Consider the following 8,330-nt stretch of genomic DNA (forward strand, 5'->3'; position numbering starts at 1 on the left):
ACAGTTCATAGAACCCCAGTGAAAAGGTCACTGTAGACTGGTGCAATCCTGGGAGTGAGCATCTGGAACCTCAGTTCCAGAAAAAAGTTCCAACTCCGGACTTAGTGTCCCAGGGTCGTATTTGATGGCAAGAATCTGAGCTAGCTTTATCTTCAGGAGGGGCTCTCCATGGCTTCTTGAAAGAAAAAACTGTGGCCATTTGGGGGCCTCAACAGTGGGCCTCGTTGTGCTTTCCCCAGTAGATTTCCTTTCCTTAAATCTCCTACTTTGGGTGTCACTCAGGATTTGCCATGCCAGAATGAGTTCAACCCTCAAGAGGAACCTGACTTGGAAAGGGCTTGAAGTCACATGGCTCTTACCTGGGAAGTAACTCACGTTCTCCTTCTGTCCCCAAAGACAGATCCTGGCTCAGACTCAGGGGATAAAGTATGTGTAAGTCTCAAAGGCAGCAATTGTTTCACAGTGTGACTTTCTTTCAGGAAACAAGATTTCTAAATGTAGCCAGTAGACTGGTGGGAGGGAGGAGTTAGAGAGCACCTGTGGAGGCCACAGCTGAAGGTGTGTTTTCAAACAGCCCTTGGTAGCTCACTGTCTCTGCTAGATAGGCTGGCAGGCCAACAGAGGGTTCAGCACAGCCCCCAGAAAAGCTGGTGGCCACTCATACTGGGATCCAGGGATGGGGAAGACATGGGGGTGAAGAGCTTTTGTAGGTGTTTTCCTCTCCCCCCGGTGTTTGTTTAGTGGACTCCATAAGTCTGCTTTGGCCCTCAACTTTCGTTTTTCCAACTATAAACTAACTATGAGAAGCCCTGGCCTATTTTCAGCTTCTGGAATATTATTTGGAGCTGAAAACATGCCGGCATGCATATTCTAAGTGCTAGTGTCAGCTTCCCCCCTGATTTGTGGTATCGTATTTGCATATTATCACCTCATGCCATCTCACCTCACCTAACATTCTGTGACTCAAGTTTCCTGTCTGTGAGGCAGTAGTGATAACCCTAGAAGCCCACTTGTGTTATCGCCACTGTCTCGAGCATGTATGCCATTCTGTGCATCTTTTATGGATAGTTTTACCCCACTTGGGCTTCTAGAGAAAGGATGACTCTGCCAAGGTGATGGGTGACATGAGAGCCCTATTCGAAATGGTCCTTCAGAGATAGAGGAGCTGGCAACTGGGTATGGAGAAATGACTGACAGATCCATTTCTGCCTTAAACTGAGCTTCCTAAATGACTTCCAACTAAGGAAGGTTTTCTCACAATCAAGCCTCAGTTGGGTTCTCTGTCTGGGAAACACTAACCTAGAGCCCTTCTCATTTGCTTGGTGTCTGGCTGGGAGCTACAGAGTGGAATGCCCTGGAACTTTGAAATAAGTGACCATCTAGACGTTGGACTAGCAAAAGTCTCATGGAATGGATAATACCTTTACCTAAAGGGACATGATTATTGCTTGATCAAAGCAGGAAGAATGACCTAGGAATCAAATCAAGGTATGAATAAAGTTGAAAAAAAAAACCTGTTGTCTAATCAATTGTTATTAAAATATGTGAGCAAAAGGAACCAAAGAGCAAATGTTAGTGGTGTTAATTCCATTCAGTCCAAATGATGTCCAGTGATAACACTGAGGAAGATGGATTGATGGGTCTGGCCACAGTAAAGCACTCTGCCCTCCAAGTCTACACAACATCCTATGCTCTGATTTAAAAATCACCAGGCAAAATGCTAATGATGGTCTTGGCTCCCTCATCCTTCAGGAGAGAATGCCATGAATATAGACACAAATATTTGGGCCCCTAGACCGGCATATTTTCCTTGGAAAACCAATAAATTTGCCTTCTGGTTTTCATAGCAACCTCTTGAGAATGTCACTTGGGTGGATTGGGCCTGTAAAGACTGTGCTTTCTGGAAACACAGACAAAACCAAGTTCCTTGCCCTGCAAAACTAACTACAATTTGAGGATTCCACTGAGAAACAACCTCAAGCCTCAACCAGCCTAGTTCTGTCTTCTTCCAGAAGCATTCTCTTACCTCATTACTCATTCACCCTAGGTATATTCTGCCCTGTGTTTCTGTTTCACCTTTAATTTTTCAACTAAAGTATAATCTGGTCTTTTAAATGTTTTTCAAAGTAGGTTGCAAGGTACATGAAGACAGAAATATCTGGCAAACTTCTTGTAGCACCAGGGAAGGATCTGGACGGAGGCAACAAATTTGGAGCAATTGAGTAGGAAATGTGATACATTGGAAATAAAACTTGAACTCTGTGAATTCTAGCTCTAGCATTCCACCACTCACAGGTAAACTCCTTACTATCTCTGTGTCTATTTATCTTCATCTATAAAATGAGAGGGTCATCCAGAATTTTCAGATACATTCTACAGTGAATCTGTATATGATCCATGGAGGTTAAAAACTAGAGTATAGAAATATATTACAAGGCTATAGCAACCAAAACAGTATGATACTGGCATAAAAACAGACAGACCAATGGAACAGAAAGAGAGCCCAGAAATAAATACACACATTTACAGCCAATTGATTTTCAATGAAGGTGCTAAGAAGGCACAATGGGAAAAGGTCAGTCTCTTCAATAAATAATGTTAGGAAACTGAATATCCACATACAGAAGAATGAAATTAGATCCTTATCTCTAACCATATATGAAATGGATTAAAGACTTAAGTGTAAGACCCAAAACTATAAAACTACTAGAAGGAAACATAAGAGTAAAGCTCTAGGACATTGGTCTTGGCAGTAATATTTTGGATATGACCTCAAATGCACAGGCAACAAAAGCAAAAAAATATAAGTGGGCTTGCAAAAAACTAAAATCCTTCTGCACAGTAAAGGAAATAATCAACAGAATGAAGAAATAGCCTACGGAATGGAAGAAAATATTAGCAAACTATATATCTGATAAGGGGTTAAATTCAAAACATATAAAGAACTCAAACAACTCAATAGCAAGAAGACAAATAACCCAATTAGAAAATGGGCAAAGGGCCTGGCTAGACACTTCTCAAAAGAAGACATACAAATGGCCAATAGGCATATGAAAAAAATGCTCAATGTCGCTAATGATCAGGGAAATGCAAAATAAGACCATAATAAGATATCGTCTCTCTCCTGTTATGATGGCTATTATCAAAAAGACAAAAGATAAATATTGGTGAGGATGAGGAAAAGGGAACTCTTACATATTGTTGGTGGGTAATGTAAATTAGTATAGCTATTATGAAAAACAGTATGGAGGTGACATAAAAAAATAAAACTAGAACTACTATATTATCCAATAATTCCACTACAAGGTATATATCCAAAGGAAATGAAATCAGTATGTCAAAAAGATATCTAAACTCCCATGTTTACTGCAGCACTATTCATGATAGCCAAGATATGGAATCAATCCAACTGTCCATCAACAGATGAATGGATCAAGAAAATGTGGTATATGTACACAAAGAAATATTATTCAGCCTAAAAAATAATGAAATCCTGTCATTTGCAATGACATGGATGAACCTGGAGGGCGCTATGTTAAGTGAAATAAGCCAGGCAAAGAAAGACAAATACTGCATGATTTCACTCATATGTGGAATCTAAAAAAATTGATCTCATAGAAGTAGACAGTAGAATGGTGGTTACCAGAGGCAGGGGTACTTAGGGTGTGAGGAAGTTAGGTAGATGTTGGTCAAAGGGTACATAATTACAGTTAGATAGAAGGAATGACTTCAAGCGATCTATTGTACAGCATAGTGACTGTAGTCAATGACAATATAATATATTCTTAAAGAACACAGAAAGTAGATAAACATTTTCACCACAAAAATGCTATGTGAAGTAATATACCTGTTAATATTTAACCATTCCACAATGTATATATACTTTAAAACATCATGTTGTAAAGGATAAATACATAAAATTTTAACTGTCAATTTAAAGAATAAATTTCTTTAATTAAAAAAAAACTGAAGTATCAACTAATTAAATAGCAAAGTCTCTATTTCCCCCAAGCCTAGCATTTTAGGGAAAGATAGAGAGTGATTCACTTCCATGAATGGAATTTTATGCTTTCTCTCTAGCCCCCAGTTTCTATCAAGTATCTTAGTCAGGTTCTGTAGTCAGAGACATGGGTACATGAAGATAAATGACTCTCAGGACTAGAGAGACTAATAATTGATCTCAGATGAACCTCCCTAAAGGGGTACAGGTAAGGTCACAAGTGATGAAAGGCCACCTGAATGCTTCACTGCTTAAGGGACTTAGTCCAGGACAGTTTGACCTCCAGTGAAACAGAACTCAAAGCCTCAGGGCAGGATGGAGCTGAGGAAGAAGTCCTCAGACACCCAGTGACACCCTGTGATCTGTGTCCTGGACAGTTGCCCTGCTGGCCATTGTCCAACTTTGTGGTTAAGGGACTCAGAACACAGCCAGCAATAGCACAATCCAACTTCCAGTTCCCTCTTACATCTCAAAGACAAACCAGAACATACTCAGGCAGCCAGACATTTCAGTCATCAGACATCTTTAGCTACAAAATGTATTTTTAAGTTTTTATTTTTGAAAGCTTCAAACATATAGAAAAGCAGAGAAAATGGTATCATGAACACCCATATACCTACCATTTCGATTTTAAAATTGTTAATATATTGCCACATTTTCTTCTGCTAAAACATTTTAGAGTATACAACAGACATTACAATATCTTAGCCCTATGTATTTTCAAGGAAGGATCTGTTTCCACATAACCACAATTGCATTTTTGTGCTATTTACTTACTGCTAATGAAATTTGTAATAATCTCCTAATATCATCTAATACCTAGCCTTTATTCAAATTACCCAGTTATCCCCCCAAAAACCATGTTTTATAATGTGTTTATTAAAACTAATGTCCAATCAAGTACCACATAGTACATTTGATAAATGTACCTAAGTCTCTTTTAATTGAGAACAGCCGCCCCTTCCTTGTTTTTCTCTTGCAGAAGAAACCAAATCCATTGTCTTGTAGAGCAAACACATTTGAGATTTGTCTACTTCCTTATGGTTTTGTATGTTTCCCTGTAACCCCTGTATTTTCTGTAAACTGAAATTAGACCTAATGGCTTCATTACATTCTGGGTGAACATCTTAGGCAAGAGTACTTCATGACACTGTGTGAGTCACCATGCATCGAATCCAGAGACAGCAATGTTCTCTAGTTATCCTACCATTCAGGAAGTTATTTGATGATTGGGATAAGGTGGTGATTACCAGATCCTTCCATGATAAATTTTTCCCCTTGGGACCAGCTCTGGGTTTGTGTGGTGATACTTTGTGACTGTCCAGTTCCCTGTATCTTTCAGTTTTTTAGCAGTCATTCTTCAGTAAGGAAGAGCTTTCCCTTAAAAACTGGGACTATGAAATTATACTGGAAAGACAGACTGTGTGCTTGATTCTTTCCTTTAGTTACCAATATCCAGCGTAAGAAGTTGCTGTAGTATTCACCTCCAATGTTAGTAAGCAAGGTCTTGCTTTGTTTTGGATTTTTCTCAGACTTGTTGATTTTTATATGTTTCAAATGTTTCAATCATTTATAGTCATCACCCTTTTGATCCTCGATGTCTCAGCTTTGGCCAGTGGCGGCCCCTCCAGGCTGCCTCCTGTGTCCTTTTGACATGATCCCATTAGTCTTTGAGTGTTTACTTGCTTTCTACTAACCAATTTATTTCAGGCTCACCTCGTATATTCTCCGCCCCAGACCTACAATCAGCCATCTCCCCAAAGCATCCTATGTGAAATGATATTTATAAACCAAAATCTGGCCACTTGGGGTACCCTGCTCCTGGAATTTCATTGTTTTTAATAACCTTTTTGTGGCCAGAACTATAAAATACACATGTTTAAATCATAAATTTATATTGATAGTTCTAATTCAAATTTAACACTATAAGGTTATTACCTATTTTCTTTAATTTTATATGTTATCTCTTCTCTCATGCTAAAAATATTGGTTTCTGACATGAAACTAATTACTGCTCATGTTTGAATGTGTCCCCCAAATTTCCTGTGTTGGAAACTTAATCCCCAATGTGACAGTATTGAAAGGTGGGGCCTTTAAGAAGTGATGGGATCAAATTCTTGACTCAAAATTCTGGAGCTAAAGTGGACAATTAAAGTCTAAAATGTATGTGAATATGATAAATTTTCAGGTTTGAACTTAATAGAACCAATTTACCAATTTTCCAGTGCCAGCAAAGGTAAAGCTGGGGAGAGATGCATATCGGTGTCATAAAACTGACACTTCCTTACTAAGATTTGAACTTGTAAGGTTTCAAATATAAAAAGAAAAACAACAATGCAAAGGCAGGAAGGGTAAATAGAGTTAAGTTTTCCAAAGTTCTATTTTTATAGAGAAAACAGTAAAAGCAATCATTCATATTAGAGTGTAACAAGTCAACAATGCATGTTGTGATAATTAATTTTTGTATGTCAACTCGGCTGGGCCACAGTGCTCAGATATTTGGTCAAGCATTATTCTGGATGTTTCTGTGTGGTGTTTTTTGGATGAGATTAACACTTAAATCAGTGGACTTTGAGTAGATTACCTTCACAATGCAGTGGGCTTCATCCAATCAGTTGCCTGCCTTAGCAGAACAAAGACTGACCTCTACCAAAGGACAAAGAATTCTGCCAGCAGACTGCCTCTGGACTTGGGCTGTGACTCTTCCCTAGGTCACCAGCCTACTGGCCTAGCATACAGATTTTAGACTGCACCTCCACAATCACATGAGCCAATTCCTTAAAATAAATCTCTCTCTCTCTCTACACACACACACACACACACACACACACACACACACACACACATCCTGTTGGTTCTATTTCTCTGAGACCCCTACTACATATGCTGTAATCTCTGCTGTAAAGACTAAAATAAAATGAAAGTAAAAGAACACATAACTAACAAATTAATAAAGGGATTGAGAATGAAATAATAAATTTTTTTATTAATGCAAAAGAAGACGAGAAAGCAAAAAGAGGAGAAAATAAAACAGGTAGCTTTTTCAAATAGGAAACAAATAGTGCAAGGTAGATATAAATCCAAATTCGTCTACAGTTAACAAAAAAAGAAGATCAGCCTGGATATCTTAAAAACTATCTGCTACTTATAAGAGACACAAATTAACTATAGGCTCACAGAAAGATTGAAAGTAAAAGGATAGAAAAAGATATACTATTCAAGCACTCACTCAAAGGAGATATAACAATTTTAAATATGTATATATCCAACAACATAGCTGAAAATAAATGAAGCACAAATTGACAAGATTCAAAACAGAAACAGACAGATCCAAAATTACAGAAACTAACATAGCTCTATCTAAAATTTCCCTTTTTATAAGGATACAGTCATACTAAATTAGGGACTCACCCAATGACCTCATCTTAACTTGATCATTTGCAAAGACCCTGTTGTCAAGTAAGTTCACATTCACAGGAGCTAAAAGTTAGGATTTCGACATCTTTGTGGGGCACAGTTCAAGGCATAACAGCAAGCCTCAACAAATGTTAAAGACAAAAATTACTAAGCACACTAACCATAGTGAAGTTAACATAAAAATCAATACCAAAATAATAACTAGAAAATCGCTCCAAATGCTAGGTCCCACACTGCTGTGCAAAGCAACTGCTTATACACACACACACACACACACACACACACATACACTCCACTGGCTTTGATTTGTTATTACAGTTGACCCTTGAACAACATGGAAGTTAGGTGCACCAGCCTTCTGCACAGTTGAAAATCTGTGTATAACTTTTGACTCCCCCCAAATTTAATTACTAGTAACCTACTGTTGTTGACCAGAAGCCCTATTGATAACATGAATGAAATGCTGAAATGAAACAGTCATACTTCAAATAACCTATGGGTCACAGCATAAATCAGAAAGGAATTTAGAAAGTATTTTGAGCTACCTACACCGTAATAAAAATATGACATCAAAACTTGCAAATACACCTAAAGCAATGCTTTAAAAAAGACTCTATGACATTACATGTATATATTAAGAAGAAAAGCTGAAAATCAATTTTAAAGTATTAAATTCAATGGATTAGAAAAATAGGGCAAATTAAATGTGAAAGAATAAAAAGAAATTTCTAAAGAGAGTAGAGACTAATGAAATAGGAAATAATTCTACAAAGGAAAACAACAAAATTTAATAAAATTGATAAACTTCTAACAAGAACTCATAAAAATAAAGACAGAGAGAGAGAGAGGGAGAGAGAAGAAATTACAAATATCGTGAATGTAAAAGAAATTATTGTTGAAGCTCCTACAGATA

Source organism: Propithecus coquereli, unplaced genomic scaffold (genome assembly GCF_000956105.1).
Source record: "Propithecus coquereli isolate 6110/MARCELLA unplaced genomic scaffold, Pcoq_1.0 Scaffold39, whole genome shotgun sequence".
In the NCBI taxonomy this organism is placed as follows: domain Eukaryota; kingdom Metazoa; phylum Chordata; class Mammalia; order Primates; family Indriidae; genus Propithecus; species Propithecus coquereli.